This window comes from Somniosus microcephalus, chromosome 7, assembly GCF_052327205.1.
Source record: "Somniosus microcephalus isolate GS21.2 chromosome 7, FLI_Smic_1.0, whole genome shotgun sequence".
Taxonomy (NCBI): Eukaryota; Metazoa; Chordata; class Chondrichthyes; order Squaliformes; family Somniosidae; genus Somniosus; species Somniosus microcephalus.
In genome coordinates this window covers 243170728-243186847 of record NC_140993.1, presented here as the reverse complement: position 1 = coordinate 243186847, position 16120 = coordinate 243170728, and the positions used below count along the sequence as shown (strand labels likewise).

At 47.3% G+C, this 16120-nt stretch overlaps 1 protein-coding gene and 1 long non-coding RNA gene across 26 annotated transcripts in view; one reads left to right on the top strand and one right to left on the bottom strand.

The window, feature by feature from the left end:
* The window catches only part of cyribb (CYFIP related Rac1 interactor Bb), a 210522-nt gene that overhangs the window by 175910 nt on the left and 18492 nt on the right, over positions 1–16120 (bottom strand). For 5 of the 24 annotated variants that reach the window (XM_085993533.1, XM_085993534.1, XM_085993528.1 and 2 more), the window contains exon 1: positions 8581–8700. The exons of 11 other annotated variants lie outside the window; for them this stretch is intronic. The gene's annotated coding sequence lies outside the window, so the exon portion shown is untranslated. 8 more of the 24 variants (XM_085993551.1, XM_085993559.1, XM_085993563.1 and 5 more) reach the window with 5 other exon arrangements.
* The window catches only part of LOC147115199 (uncharacterized), a 59403-nt gene continuing 51452 nt past the window's right edge, over positions 8170–16120 (top strand). The window contains exon 1 of one of the 2 annotated variants that reach the window (XR_015079088.1): positions 8170–8471. This is a non-coding gene — a long non-coding RNA (uncharacterized LOC147115199). The remainder of the gene's footprint in view (positions 8472–16120) is intronic. The other variant, XR_015079087.1, reaches the window with a different exon arrangement.

Sequence of the window (16120 nt, the reverse complement as noted above, 5' to 3'; positions counted from 1 at the left end):
TTAGGGACAGCATAAGATCCAAGGAGACGACATATAAATTGGCCAGAAAAAGCAATAATCCTGAGGATTGGGAGCAGTTTAGGATTCAACAAAGGAGGACAAAGGGATTAATTAAGAAAGGGAAAATAGAATATGAGAGTAAGCTAGCAGTGAACATAAAAACTGACTGTAAAAGCTTTTATAGATATGTGAAGAGAAAACGATTGGTGAAGTCAAGCGTAGGTCCCTTGCAGTCAGAATCAGGGGAATTTATAATGGGAAACAAAGAAATGGCAGGCCAACTAAATTCATACTTTGGTTCTGTCTTCACAAAGGAGGACACAAATAACCTCCCAGAGATGCCGGGGAACATAGGGCCTGATGAAAGGGTGGAACTGAAAGAAATCAGTATTTGTAGGGAAATGGTGTTAGGAAAATTGATGGGACTGAAGGCCGATAAATCCCCAGGGCCTGATAATCTACATCCCAGGGTACTTAAGGAAGTGGCCCTAGAAATAGTAGATGCATTGCTGGTCATCTTCCAGAACTCGATAGACTCTGGAACAGTACCCATGGATTGGAGGGTAGCTAATGTTACCCCACTATTCAAAAAAGGTGGTAGAGAAAAAGCGGGGAATTATAGACCGGTAAGCCTGACATCGGTAGTGGGGAAAATGCTAGAATCTATTATAAAAGATGTAATAGCAGAGCACTTGGTAAGCAGTGACAGGATCGGACAAAGTCAACATGGATTTACAAAAGGTAAATCATGCTTGACTAATCTACTGGAATTTTTTGAGGATGTAACTGGTAAAATAGATAAGGGAGAACCAGTGGATGTGGTGTATTTGGACTTTCAGAAGGCTTTCAATAAGGTCCCGCATAAGAGATTAGCATGCAAAATTAAGGCACGTGGGATTGGGGGCAAGGTGTTGACTTGGATAGAGAACTGGTTGGCGGTCAGAAGGCAGAGAGTTGGAATAAACGGGTCGTTTTCCGAGTGGCAGGCAGTGACTAGTGGGGTACCGCAAGGATCGGTCCTAGGACCCCAGCTGTTCACAATATATATTAATGATCTGGACGAGGGAATTGGATGTAATATCTCCAAATTTGCAGACGACACAAAGCTGGGTGGGAGGGTAAGCTGTGAGGAGGATGTCGAGAAACTCCAGTATGATTTGGACAGATTGGGTGATTGGGCAGAAACATGGCAAATGCACTATAATGTGGATAAATGTGAGGTTATCCACTTTGGTGGCAAAAACAGGAAGGCAGATTATTATTTGAATGGCAATAGATTGGGAGAAGGGGAAGTGCAAAGAGACCTGGGTGTTCTTGTGCACCAGTCGCTGAAGGTAAGCATGCAGGTGCAGCAGGCGGTTAAGAAGGCAAATGGTATGTTGGCCTTCGTAGCAAGAGGGTTCGAGTACAGGAACAAGGATGTCTTGCTACAGTTGTACAGGGCCTTGGTGAGACCACACCTTGAGTGTTGTGTGCAGTTTTGGTCGCCTTACCTGAGGAAGGACGTTCTTGCCATGGAAGGAGTGCAGCGAAGATTCACCAGGCCGATACCTGGGATGGCAGGAATGACGTATGAGGAGAGATTGTGTCGATTGGGCTTATACTCACTGGAGTTTAGAAGATTGAGAGGGGATCTCATCGAAACCTATAATATTCTGTCAGGCCTGGACAGACTAGATGCAGGAAGGATGTTTCTGATGGCCGGGGAGTCCAGAACCAGGGGTCATAGTCTAAGGATAAGGGGTAAGCCATTTAGGACTGAAATGAGGAGGAACTTCTTCACCCAGAGAGTGGTGAACCTGTGGAATTCTCTGCCATAGAGGGCGGTGGAGGCCAGTTCATTAAATATATTCAAAAAGGAGTTGGATATATTTCTTGAGGCTAAAGGGATCAAGGGATATGGGGAGAAGGCAGGGACAGGGTACTGAATTTGGATGATCAGCCATGATCTCATTGAATGGCGGAGCAGGCTCGAAGGGCCGAATGGCCTACTCCTGCTCCTATCTTCTATGTTTCTATGAATCAATGTTTTGTATCAATGTATAACTTCTTTACTCTTGTACTCCATGCCCCTATTTATACAACCAAAATGCTTTTAGCTTTTATTTTAAAAATAGCTTATCTATCTGCACTCGCACCTTCAGGGAGGTAATTATTGGAACCCTGTCTCGGTCCATCCATAATCTTCAGTATATTCAGTGTATTCCATTGACTGGATAGTCAGATTCCTTGACTTTTCCTCCCAAAATATATTTCCTCACCCATCTCCACAAAAAATGGCATTTGACAGCTATTCATTCTGCTACGTTCTCCTAAAGTCTTTTACATTCCTCCTTACTGTTTGCCAAACCCTCTATTTGTGTAGTCAGCAAATTTTGAAATTGAACTCCCTATGTCCAAGTCAAAATCATCTATAGATACTCACAAGGAACAAAAATGGACCCACCACTGACCCCAGGCTATACCACTTCCAACCTTTCTCTAATCCGAGCAAATCATTAACCGTAACCCTTTATTTCCTGTCCGTCAACCAACATTCTATCCACTGTTGTTGTTTGGCGAACCGACCTCTACCGTGGGGAAGCTGAACGCCAACTCTCCAACACCTCCGCCTGGACCATGACCCCACTTGCAAACATCAAGCCATTGTTTCCAAGTGTGTCACTGACCTCATCTCCTCTGGAGATCTTCCCTCCATGGCCGCCAACCTCATAGTCCCCCAACCCCGCACAGCCTGCTTCTATCTCCTTCCCAAGATCCACAAACAGGACTGCCCTGGTAGACCCATCGTTTCAGCCTGTTCTTGCCCCACGAAACTTCTCTTCCTATCTCGACTCTATTTTTTTCTCCTTGTCCAGTCTCTTCCCACCTACATTCGCGACTCTTCCGACGCCCTCCGTCACTTTAACAGTTTCCAGTTTCCTGGCCCCAACCGTCTCCTTTTCACTATGGACGTCCAATCCCCACCAGAACGGCCTTCGGGCGCTCCGTTCCTTCCTTGAACAGAGGCCCAACCAGTCCCCATCCACCACCACCCTCCTCCGCCTGGCTGAACTTGTTCTCACATTGAACAACTTCTCCTTTGACTCCACTCACTTCCTCCAAATTTAAGGTGTTGCTATGGGAACCCGCATGGGCCCTAGCTATGCCTGCCTGTTCATGGGATATGTGGGACATTCTTTGTTCCAGTCCTACTCAGGTCCCCTCCCTCACCTCTTTTTCCAGTACATCGATGACTGTATTGGTGCCGTTTCCTGCTCTCGCCCTGAACTAGATAAGTTCATTCACTTTACTTCCAATTTCCACCCTTCCCTCACCTTCACATGGTCCATCTCCGACTCTTCCCTTCCCTTCCTTGACTTCTCCGTCTCCATTTCTGGCGATCGGCTTTCGACTAACATCCACTACAAGCTCACCGACTCCCACAGCTACCTGGACTACACTTCCTCCCACCCCGCTTCCTGTAAGGACTCTATTCCATTCTCCCAGTTTCTCAGTCTCCGCCGCGTCTGTTCTGACGATGCCACCTTCCATACCAGTGCTTCCGACATGTCTTCCTTTTTCCTCAACTGAGGATTCCCCTCTACTGTGGTTGACACTGCCCTTGACCGTGTCAGTTCTATTTCCCGCACTTCTGCTCTCACCCCTTCCCCTCCCTCCCAGAACCATGATAGGGTTCTCCTTGTCCTCACCTTTCACCCCACCAGCCTCCACATTCAACGGATCATCCTCCGCCATTTCCGCCACCTCCAATGTGATCCCACCACCAAACACATCTTCCCCTCACCTCCCCTTTCAGCATTCCGAAGGGACCGCTCCCTCCGCGACACCCTGGTCCACCCCTCAATCACCCCCAACAGCCCTTCTCCTTCACCTGGCACCTTCTCGTGCAAGCGCAGGAGATGCAACACATGCCCTTTTACCTCCTCCCTTCCCACTGTCCGAGGCCCCAAAACACCCCTTCCAGGTGAAACAGCAATTTACTTGTACTTCTTGCAATTTAATATACTGTATTCGCTGCTCACGATGCGGTCTCCTCTACATTGGGGAGACCAAACGCAGATTGGGCGACCACTTTGCGGAACACCTCCATTCAGTCCGTAAGGGTGACCCTGAGCTTCCGGTCACCTGTCACTTTAATTCGCCACTTCACTCCCACTCTGATCTCTCTGTCCTCGGCCTAATATATTGTTCTAAATTAAGCTCAACATAAGCTCGAGGAACAGCACCTCATCTTTCGATTGGGCACTTTACAGCCTGCCGGACTCAACATGGAGTTCAACAATTTCAGATAATAATCCCTGCCCCCATTTTTCATGCAGTATGATTTTGCCATTCCCATTTGCAACATTTTCACAGCATGTTCTTTCAATTCCTTCCTCCCCTCCTAAACCCCTCCCCCCGTCTCTGCACCTGCTTAATATCTGTTACATTTCCAGCTTTTTCCAGTTCTGATGAAGGGTCCCAGACCTGAAACGTTAACTCTGTTTCTCTCTCCACGGATGCTGCCTGGCCTGCTGAGTATTTCCAGCATTTTCTGTTGTTATTTCAGATTTCCAGCATCCGCAGTATTTTGCTATTATAACATTCTATCCATGCTGCTGTATTGCCTCTTCATCCATACCTGAAATTTGGTAACATCCTCCTGTGAGAGACACCTTACCGAACCCCTCGAGCTAAATTGACCCCCACAAAAATCAACACTTCTTGCTGCCCTACCACATTCCAACATTTAAGAAACCTTCAGATAAGTCTATCAGGACTTAGCACACATTGTGAGCAACAGAATAGCTCAAGTTGAGATACATTCTATGAATATTTAATATACAAAACTCATGTAAACCAAGACACTTGTTCCAAGAACATGTTTGACATAAATGGACTCGGGTCTAAAAAGTACTTGTTACAGACATTATTGAAGTCAGCCCAGCCCTTCACACTGCTACAGGCATCAGTTTCAGTCTCAGTACTTCAGCCAGATGCTCATTGATTTTTGTCCAGTAACTAGAAATAGCAGCTTGCAGAGAAGAGTCTTGCCTGATAAAAGTAGGCCTGTTGCCTCTAGAAACCACACAACCCTTAAAAAAAAAGCTAGTTTCCACAGGCGACTTCAGAGGGAGTGTCTGCCTCGAAGGCAAAGTAAACAGATTCAACCTTACCATTTAAATAGAGACAGTTATGTTTACTGGCGACAGGTGGCCCACTTATACAAGCTAGCCAGTTTTGTGATTACTGGTCTGTACATATATCCTCAACAATTGGTTAGATGCACCAATTGTGGAGCAAAGAAAATCAGGGATGTGTAAGATGCCAAATTGGAGAAGCGCAGGGATCTGAGGGTTGTAGAGCTGGAGGTGGTTACAGAGATTGCGAGCAGGCTGGGTCAGCTTCAGACAGTGGCCAGGGGAGAGGGATGGAATTCAGTGACTATTGTATGGAGTTTGTGGCGGGTACCAAAGATAACGGCTTCGGTCTTCCCAATATTTAATTGGAGTAAATCTCTGCTCATCCAAAACTAAATGTTGGACAAGCAGCGTAAGAAATCAGAGGCAGTTAAGGAGTCGGTCGAGCGAGGTGGTGGTGAAGTCGAGCTGGATGCCATCAGCGTACACATGGAACCTAATGTCGTGTTTTCAGATGATGTCACTGAGGGGCAGCGTGCAGATGAGGAACAGGAGGAGGTCAGGGGCTTCAGAGGTAATGGTGCTGGAACACGAAGAGAAGCATTGCAGGAGATTGGCTATAGCTGGAAAATAGGAATGAAACCAAGCATGGGTAGTCACACCCAGCTGAACAACGGAGTAGAGGAGTTGGAAGAGGATGGTGTGGTCAAACGTGTCAAAGGTTGCAGACAGGTCAAGAAGGATGAGGAGGGATAGTTTAGCACAGTCACAGTCAGTGCTGTGGCAGGGGCTTAAACCTGCTTGGAGGGGTTCAAACATGGAGTTGCGGGAAAGATGGGCACGGATTTGGGAGCCGACAACACATTCAAGGACTTTGGAGAGGAAAGGGAGGTTGGAGATAGGACAGTAGTTTGCAGGGACAGAGGGGTCAAGAGTGTTTTTTTGAAGAGGTGGGTGTTGATTGCAGATTTGATGGGGACAGGGACAGTACTTGAGGAGAGGAAACCATCAACAATATCAGCTAACATGGGGACCAGATGGGAATAGGGTTGAGGGAGGAGGAGGTGTGTCTCATTGACAAGCTGAGCTCGGAGAGGGCATGAGGGGAAATATGAGAGAAACTAGAGAAAGATGTGATTTCACGGATAAGGCAGGGAGGGGTACCTTAAGGGAAGTTTGGCTTGGTGGACTTGGGGAAGTGGCAAAGGCAGCTGAATGGATAGTCTCAATCTTGATGACAAAGAAGTCCATGAGCTCCTCACACTTGTTGTTGGAGGTGAAGGTGGAAGGTGCAGGGAAGAGGGGTTTAAGAAGGCAATTTGTCGTGGAGAAGGGAAGCCGTGGGTTATCTTTGCATTCTAGGGTGATCCTGGAGTAGTGAGCAGCTGGAGTACTGAGCAGTTTTGGGGGAGGAGAGCAGGACCCGATAGTGATTTTATGTGGTTCAGCCAGATCTGGTGTTAAATGGCTAAACCAGTTATCCCTATAAACGTTCCAAATCTGCGTCCCTTGGACTTAAGGGAGCGGAGATGAGAGCCGTACCGGGTGAATGGTCAAGGTGAGAGTAAGGGTTTTACTGGGGACAAGGGCATCAAAGGTGGAAGTGAGGGTGTGATTGAGCAGATCTGTAGCTGCAGAATAGAGAGCCAAAGACTACTTGGGAATGTGAAAGTGGGGGGTTAAAGTTTTTATCCAGGACAGGGTCCCTTGCCCCCACTCCCAGGTGCAGCAGATGCAAAGGCAGGGTTCCTCTCGATCTCTCCTCACCATCCGAGTCAGGGTCCAACTCGTTCACTCTTCCTACCCTTCCCCAACCCCAAGCAGGGACTCACTTGCTTTCTCCTCCCCACCTGGGGTGACTCTCACTCTACATCCCATCTCCAGGGCATGGTCCATTTCTCTCTGCTTACCACGGACAGGGGTCCCTCTCCCACCTCCCCACCCCAGGCAGGGGTTCCTCTCTTAACCCCCCTCGCCAGGCAGGGGTCCCTCTTCAACCCACTTCCCTTCACCCCCCTCTCCTCCCAACCCCCATGTGCAGTGGTCCCCCCTCTCTCAACAACCCCTGGGGCAAGGGTCCCTCCCTCTCTCTCCTCCCTCGCTCCCCCCTGACCCCCATGGGCAGAGGTCATCCTCCCTCCCTCGCTCCCCCCTGACCCCCATGGGCAGAGGTCATCTCTCTCTCCCCCCCGGGCAGTGATCCATCTCTTACCCCCCACAGGGGTTCCTCTCTCAACCCACACCCCAGCAAGGGGTTCTTCTCTTTCTCACCCCACCCAATGGGCAGGGGTCCCTCTCTCTCACTCCACCCACCCAATCGGCAGGGGTGCCTCTCTCACCCCTGCCCCCCCTCACCCAATCGGCAGGGGTCCCTCTCTCTCACCACCCCCCCTCACCCAATCGGCAGGGGTCCCTCTCTCTCACCACCCCCCCCTCACCCAATCGGCAGGGGTCCCTCTCTCTCACCACCCCCCCTACCCAATCGGCAGGGGTCCCTCTCTCTCACCACCCCCCCCTCACCCAATCGGCAGGGGTCCCTCTCTCTCTCACCCCCCCCTCACCCAATCGGCAGGGGTCCCTCTCTCAACCCTGCCCCCCGCGTAGGGATCCCTCTCTCTCACACCCCCATCCCCCGGGTAGGGGTCCCTCCCTCTCAACTTACACCCCAGCAAGGGGTCCTTCTCTTCCCCACTCCACCATGGGCAGGGGTCCCTCTCTCTCAATAACCCCCATCCCCCAGGGATGGGTCTCTTTTTCTCACCCCACCCAATGGGCAGGGGTCCCTCTCTCACCCCTGCCCCCCGCGTAGAGGTCCCTCTCTCTCTCACACCCCCATCCCCCTCTCATCCCCACCCCCCGGGTAGGGATCCCTCTCTCTCACCACGCCGCCCCGCGGGTAGGGGTTCCTCTCTCTCCCTCCCCCCATCCTCAACCCCCTCACTCTCAACTGCCCCCACCCCCCCGGCAGGGGCTCCCTCTCCCGCACCCCGGGAGCCGCGGATACAAAGAGCGGAGCCGCTGGCCCCGGGCTGATTTGAGCAGGAAGTGTTCACAATGAAAGCGGCAGCCGATTGGTGTTTCCAGTCACCTTTTGCCCCCAAGTGCCGGCAGCGAGCGAGCGGACGGAGGAACCAGGCGGCTGAGCCGCAGCCGAGGGGCGACCATTCTCTGGCCGCGAGCGCTCTCTCCCCCACCCGCCCGCGCTCCTACCTGCGGCCCGAGCTCCGGAGACAGCGAGCGAGCGCGCGCCTCCTCCCCCCGCGCCAACCGCCGCTCCTCACTTTCAAACCGGCTCGGCTCGCGCTCCCCGCAGCGGCCCAGGGCCCGCCCGCTCCAACCGCCTCTCAGGTACGCAGCGCCCGCCGCACTGACCGTCAAACATACAGCCTCCTGCCCGCCTCTCACTCATTGCTCCGTGCAGGCCTTGTGCCGATCACACCGAGACAGACAGACCCACCTGCCTGCTCCGCACTGTCCTAGCGCCAGTTAGCTACACGTCCGTCCACTCCTCCTGCTCGCCAGTTACACCAGAGGGGAACCTGCTGGGTGAATATTTATGACTGACGCTTATTCACCCCCCACACCCCCCACCGAGCGGGATCCTGCTGTGCCCACTGGTTCGCTTCAAGCGTCTCGCGACCGGTGGGCACCGAAGGACATACTGATAACAGATTCATATTTTAACTACGTGCACACTCCCAAGTTTTATCTTGAACCAGTTGTTTTAGTGATGCCCTTCTTGTAGTAGGGACACTCGTCAATAATGTAGGATTTACAACACAGAAACAGACCATTCGGCCCGACTGGCCCATTTTTGCTCCACACGAGCCTCCTTCCACCCAACTTCATCTAACCCCATCACACAAGTGACTCCACTTCAAAAGTACTTCATTGGCTGTAAAGCGCTTTAAGACATCCGGTGGTCGTGAAAGGCGCTATATAAATACAAGTCTTTTTTTCTTTCCTATCAACATATTCTTCTATTCCTTTCTCCCTCATGTACTTCTCTAGCTTCCCCTTAAATGCACCTAAGCTATTCGCCACAACTACTCCGTGTGGTAGCGAGCTCCATATTCTCAACACTCTCTGGGTAAAGTAACTTGTGGCAATGAGGTAACCCGATATCTTTGTTTGAACTAATAAAATGGTAAGAATAAGAATTCTTATTCTTATCTTTGAACTAATAAAATAGGCCCACCACGTCCATGCCATCCTAGCATCCAGCAGTTATTCAACACATTCCAATCCACCCTACTGTCCCTCACTCTGCTCTTGAGGATAGCGCTTGAGATTGGCAGAGGCTGTTGTTTGAGGTCCTGGTGCAGCTCTGAACGACATGATGGGAGGTCTTTTTAAAAAAACTTTTGTTCTCACCTACGTGTCCTGTCATCCAGCAGCTGCCACCCTACTTATCCTGAATCCTTCCAAGCTTCTCTGACTTTTACCTCTTCTTGGCCTACTCAAACTGCTGTGCAGCAGTTAAGCAACGCCTCAATTTAAAAATTCTCGTCCTTGTTTTCAAATCTCTCCATGGCCTCGCCCCTCCCTATCGCTGTAATCTCCTCCAGCCCCACAACCCTTAAATCTAATCTCCTCAAATTCTGGCCTCTTGACCATCCCTGATTTTAAATTGCTCAACCATTGGTGGCCATGCCTTCAGCTGCCTAGGCTCTAAGCTCTGGAATTTCTTCCCTAAACCTCTCCACCTCCTTTACGATGCTCCTTAATAGCTACCTCTTTGACCAAGTCTGCCCAAATATCTCCTTGTGTGGCTCGGTGTCAAATGTTGTTTTATAATGTTCCTGTGAAGCCCCTTGGCACGTTTTACTATGTTAAAGGCGCTAAATAAATGCAAGTTGTTGTTGCTGTGACCCCGTTCCCGGCCACACTGCTCTGCCACAACCTGTTGGTATCACAGTCCCAAGCCACCCAACACTGATTTGTTCCCAGGCATCAGTTGCCCCCACCCCAAACCTGGCATTCTTGGTTTGTCAGTCCAGTTCTCTGCACAAAGTCAATTTTGAGCATTAATGGCACAGAGAACTGGCCCGGCACATGCTGAGGGAATACCTTATAGTCACAAACATGTCTGGAGCTGGAGGTCTGACAGTGGGGAATGGACCAAGGGCAAATTCTCCTCATCCTGTCAACCCCATAAATGCTGACAGATAGTAGGACTTTCCCGACCCCTAAAATGTTCCTCAAACCCTTGACCTTGCTCCCCATAGGAACATCGGAACAGGAATAGGCCATTTAGCCCCTTGAGCCTGTTCCGCCATTCAATGAGATCATGGCTGATCTGTGACCTAACTCCATATACTCGCCTTTGGCCCATATCCCTTAATATCTTTGATTAACAAAAAAATCTTATCAATCTCAGATTTAAAATGAACAATTGACCTAGCATCAAACTCTTTGCGTGTAGAAGTGTTTCCAAACTTCACTCCTGAAAGGCCTGGCTCTAATTTTTAGGCTATGTCCCCTAATCCTAGACTTCCCAACCAGTAGAAATAGTTTTTCTCTATCTACCCTATTAATATCTTGAAAACTTCGATCAAGTTAACCCTTAATCTTCTAAATTCCAGGGAATGCAACCAGTTTGTGTAATCGCCCCTCATAATTTAACTCTTGGGAGTCCAGGTATTCAGATTATCAATTCTAATCGATTCAGCCTGATATGGGAAACAGTTTATCTCCTGGGTTTGGGATATAGGGGATTTTTTCATTTAATTAACTTCCTCACTGCTTGGGTCTCCTTGTGGAAAACCATTTCCAACTGAGACGACAAATATTTAACCCTCTCTCAGGCCTCCATTCTAGTAAATCTACGCTGCTCAAAGAACCTCTTCCCCTAACCAGCATGCCAGATACAGAACCTCCAGTGCTCCTAGATTTTGTGACCGCACCATCCCCCCCCACCCCCCTACCCCAGATCTCCCAATTGACAAGTTGCTCCCCATGTTCTCAGACCCCAGGATCTCTCTCCCCACCCCAGTGCTGCCACATCCTAGAACTATCCAGCTCATGCCGACAGACCAATAATGCACTGCATGTTACAAAGCGTAACATCCCTAAAGCACCAATTTAAAAGGAGCGGCGACAGAGATCAGCACTCCATAAAAAGTGAGGGAATCCCAGCACCAGCGATTTAAAAGGAGCAGCAGCAGAAAGCATAATAGAATGGTTGTAGATATAGGAGATTCAATAATTCAGGGGAGGGGTATAGACAGCATACTCTGCAAACGCGACTGACAGTCCCGGAAGGTGTGTTGCCTACCTGGTGCAATGGTAAAGCATATCTCAAAGCAACTGGAGAAGAACTTGATAAGGGAGGGGGTAGTCAAAACTGCCCAACGCATTACCGGCACCCGGCTACCGACCATAGAGCACATATACCAGAAACGCTGTTTACGGAGGTCACGGACCATCATCAAAGACCCTACCCACCCCAGCCACAGTCTGTTCACCCTCCTGCCATCTGGGAGACGCTACAGATGCATTCGCACCCGAACGACCAGATTTAGGAACAGCTTCTTTCCCAGGGCTGTTATCCTACTGAACTCCACAAATAAACTCTAAAGCCTGCACATCTGCCAATGCACTTTATTATGTTTATGTTAATGTATTACAAGCCAAATGAATGTTGAATGTTTAAATGTCTTAATCTAAATGTACACTCTCGGGAGCCGCAAGCCTACATTTCGTTGTACTGCACTTGTGCACTAACAATGACAATAAAGTTGATTATTATTATTATCCAGTTGTCATGGTCCATGTCAGGCTCAATGATATAGGGAAGAACAGGGAGGAGGTCCAGCTAAGGGAGTATCAGAAGCTAGGAACTACATTAAAAAGCAGGACCCCACGGGTGGTAATCTCGGGATTACTACCTGAGCCACATGCTAATTGGCATAGGGTCAAACAGATCACGGAGGTGAATGCATCGCTCAAAGTTTGGTGTAGAAAGGAGAGGTTCCATTTCATGGGATAATGGCACTAGTACTGGGGCAGAAAAGAGCTGTACTACTGGGACGAGCTCCACCTGAACAGGAATGGGACCAGAGTCCTAGCAGAAAGGATAAATAGGGCTATGGATAAGACTTTAAACTAGTAACATAGGAGCAGGAGAAGGCCATTTAGCCCCTCGGGCCTGCTCCGCCATTCAATAAGATCATGGCTCATCTGATCTTGTTCTCAACTCCACTTTCCTGCCCGCTTCTCATAACCCTTGACTCCCCTATAGTTCAAAAATCTGTCTATCTCCACCTTAAATAGATTCAATGACTCAGCCTCCACAGCTCTCTGGGGTAGAGAATCCCAAAGATTCATGACCCTCAGAGAAGAAATTCCTCCTCATCTCCGATTTAAATGGGCGACCCCTTATTCTGAAACTATGCCCGCTAGTTCTAGATTCCCCCACGAATAGAAACATCCTCTCTGCATCTACCCTGTCACGCCCCCTCAGAATCTTATGTGTTTCAATAAGATCACCTCTCATTCTTCTAAACTCCAATGAGTATAGGCCCAACCTGTTCAACCTTTCTTCAGAAGACAGGAATCAACCTAGTGAACCTTCTCTGAACTGCCTCCAATGCAAGTATATCCCTTCTTAAATAAGGAGACCAAAACTGTACACAGTACTCCAGGTGTGGTCTCACCAACGCTATGTACAGTTGTAGCAAGACTTCCCTACTTTTATATTTCACCCCCCTTTCAATAAAGGCCAACATTCCATTTGCCTTCCTAATTACTTGCTGTACCTACATGCTAACTTTTTGTGTTTCATGTACAAGGACCCCCCAGATCCCTCTGTACTGTAGCATTTTGTAGTCTCCATTTAAATAATAATTTGCTTTTTTATTCTTCCTACCAAAGTGGATAACCTCACATTTTCCTACATTATACTCCATCTGTCAAATTTTTGCCCACTCACTTAACCTATCTACATCCCTTTGCAGATTCTTTGTGTCCTCCTCACAATTTGCTTCCCCACCTATATTTGTATCATGAGGAAATTTGGCTACATTACACTCGGTCCCTTCATCCCAGTCATTAATGTAGATTGTAAATGGTTGAGGCCCCAGCACTGATCCCTGTGGCACCCCACTAGTCACAGTTTGCCAACCTGAAAATGACCCACTTATCCTGACACTGTTTTCTGTTAGTTAGCCAATCCTCTATCCATGCTAATATATTACCCCCAACCCAGCGAGCTCTTATCTTGTGCAGTAACCTTTTATGTGGCACCTTATTGAATGCCTTCTGGAAATCCAAATACACTACATCTACTGGTTCCCCTTTATCCACCCTGCTCATTACATCCTCAAAGAACTCTAGCAAATTTGTCAAACATGATTTCCCTTTCATAAAACCATGCTGATTCTGAGTGATTGTATTATGATTTTCTAAATGTCTTGCTACTACTTCCTTAATAATGGACTCCAGCATTTTCCCAATGACAGATGTTAGGCTAACTGGTCTATAGTTTCCTGCTTTCTGTCTCCCTCCTTTCTTGAATAGGGACGTTACATTTGCGGTTTTCCAATCCGCTGGGACCTCTCCAGAATCCAGGGAATTTTGGTTGATTACAACCAATGCATCCACTATCTCTGCAGCCACTTCTTTTAAGACCCTAGGATGCAGGCCATCGGGTCCAGGGGACTTGTCCACCTTTAGTCCCATTAGTTTGCCTAGTACTTTTTCTCTAGTGATAGTAATAATTTTAAGTTCCTACCTCCCTGTAGCCCCTTGATTATCTATTATTATTGGGATGCTTTTAGTATCTTCTACCGTGAAGACCGATACAAAATATTTGTTCAAAGTCTCTGCCATTTCCCTGTTTCCCCATTATTAATTCCCCAGTCTCATCCTCTAAGGGACCAGAGTTTACTTTAGCTACTCTCCCTTTTTATATACCTGTAGAAGCTCTTACTGTCTGTTTTTATATTTCTTGCTAGTTTACTCTCAATCTATCTTCTCCCTCTATTATGTTTTTAGTCATCCTTTGCTGGTTTCTAAAAATTTCCTAATCCTCTGGTTTACCACTAATCTTCACAACATTGTATGCCTTTGTTTTCAATTTGATACCATCCTTAACTTCCTTTGTTAGCCACGGATGGTTCATCCTTCTCTTCGAGTCTGTCTTTCTCACTGGAATATATCTTTGCTGAGAGTTATGAAATATCTCCTTAAATGTCTGCCACTGCTTATCTACTGTCTTACCCTTTAATCTATTTTCCCAGTCCACTTTAGCCAACTGTCTTCATACCTTTGCAATTGCCTTTATTTAAGTTCAGGACAATAGTTTGAGACTCAAGTTTCTCACGCTCAAATTGAATTTGAAATTCTAACATGCTATGATCACTTCCCTAGAGGATCCTTTACTATGAGATCAATAATTAATCCTATCTCATTACACAATACCAGATCTAAAATAGTTGGATCCCTGGTTGGTTCCACAATGTATTGTTCTAAGAAAACATCCCGAATACACTCTATGAACTCGTCCTCAAGGCTACCTTTGCCAATTTGATTTGTCCAATTTATATGTAGATTAAAATCACCCATGATTATTGCAGTAGCTTTCTTCCAAGCCTCCATTATTTCTTGATCTATACTCTGTCCTACAGTGTAGCTACTGTTAGGGGGCCTACAGACTACTCCCACCAGTGACTTCTTTCCCTTATTATTTCTTATCTCCACCCAAACTGATTCTACATCTTGATCTTCTGAGCCAATATCATTTCTCACTACTGTACTGATCTCATCCTTTATTAACAGAGTTACCCAACCTCCTTTTCCTTTCTGCCTATCCTTCCAAAATGTCAAATACGCCAGTTCCCAGCCTTGGTCACCTTGCAACCACGTTTCTATAATGGCTATCAGACCATACCCATTTATTTCTATTTGTGCCGTCAACTCATCTATGTTGTTACGAATGCTGCGTACATTCAGATAAAGAGCTTTTAATGTTGTCTTTTTACCATTTTTCCCTACTCTGACTCTACTTTCTGGTGCACTCTTATGTTTATACGCTCTGTCCCTTCCTGTCACACTCTGGTTATCATTACCCCTATCGCTACCCTGCACTATAGCCTCCAATGCTACCTTCTGGATCCCCATACCTGCCTCAGTCGTAGTCACACCCCCCTGTCCCTGACCACGGACCAAATCTGAAGTATTAAGACGGGGTGGGGGAGGGGGGCAGGGGTGGGAAACAAACCTGGTGGAAATAACATAAGCCTGAAGATAAAAGAAATAAGAGATGAGAGTACAGGTCAGACCAAGGTAAGGAATAAGGGTAACACAAACGGTCAAGAAAGGGGATCGCGGGGGGGGAGTAACTGTACTAATGAGAGATAACATAATGACAGTAGAAAAAAGTGACATACCTAAGAAACAGAATCCATAGGGATTGAAATAAAGGATAAGAAGGGATCGATCACGCGAATAGGGGTATTCTGCAGACCACCTCATAGTGGAAGAGAAATAGAGGAAGAAATATGTAAGCAAATCTATGAAATGATTAAAAGTCTAGAGAATAATAATCATAGAGATGTCAACTACTCCTAAATAAACTGGCATGAAGAGGTAGGGAAAAGGGAATGGAGTTTTTAGTATGTACAGGACTCTTCTTACCCAGTACGCAAGAAATCCAACAAGGAGGAATCACTGCTGTATCTAGTAATTGGAAATGAACCAGAGCAGATAAGAAGAGTAAGCATAGGGAACATCTAGGTATTAATGATCATAACAATATAATGATTAAAAAAGACATAAGTAAAACAAAGACCAAAGTAATAGATTGGAAAAAAGCTCATTTTATGGGGATGAGAATGGGACAAGGGAAGATAAACTGGAAAGAAATATCAATATAATGGCAGCAGAAGGGACAGAACAGCAGAGGGAAATATTTTTAAAAGGTGACCAAGTGTGTGTTCAGGAGAAATATATTCCACTAAAAATCAGGAACTATACAATAATGAAGCACCATGAAT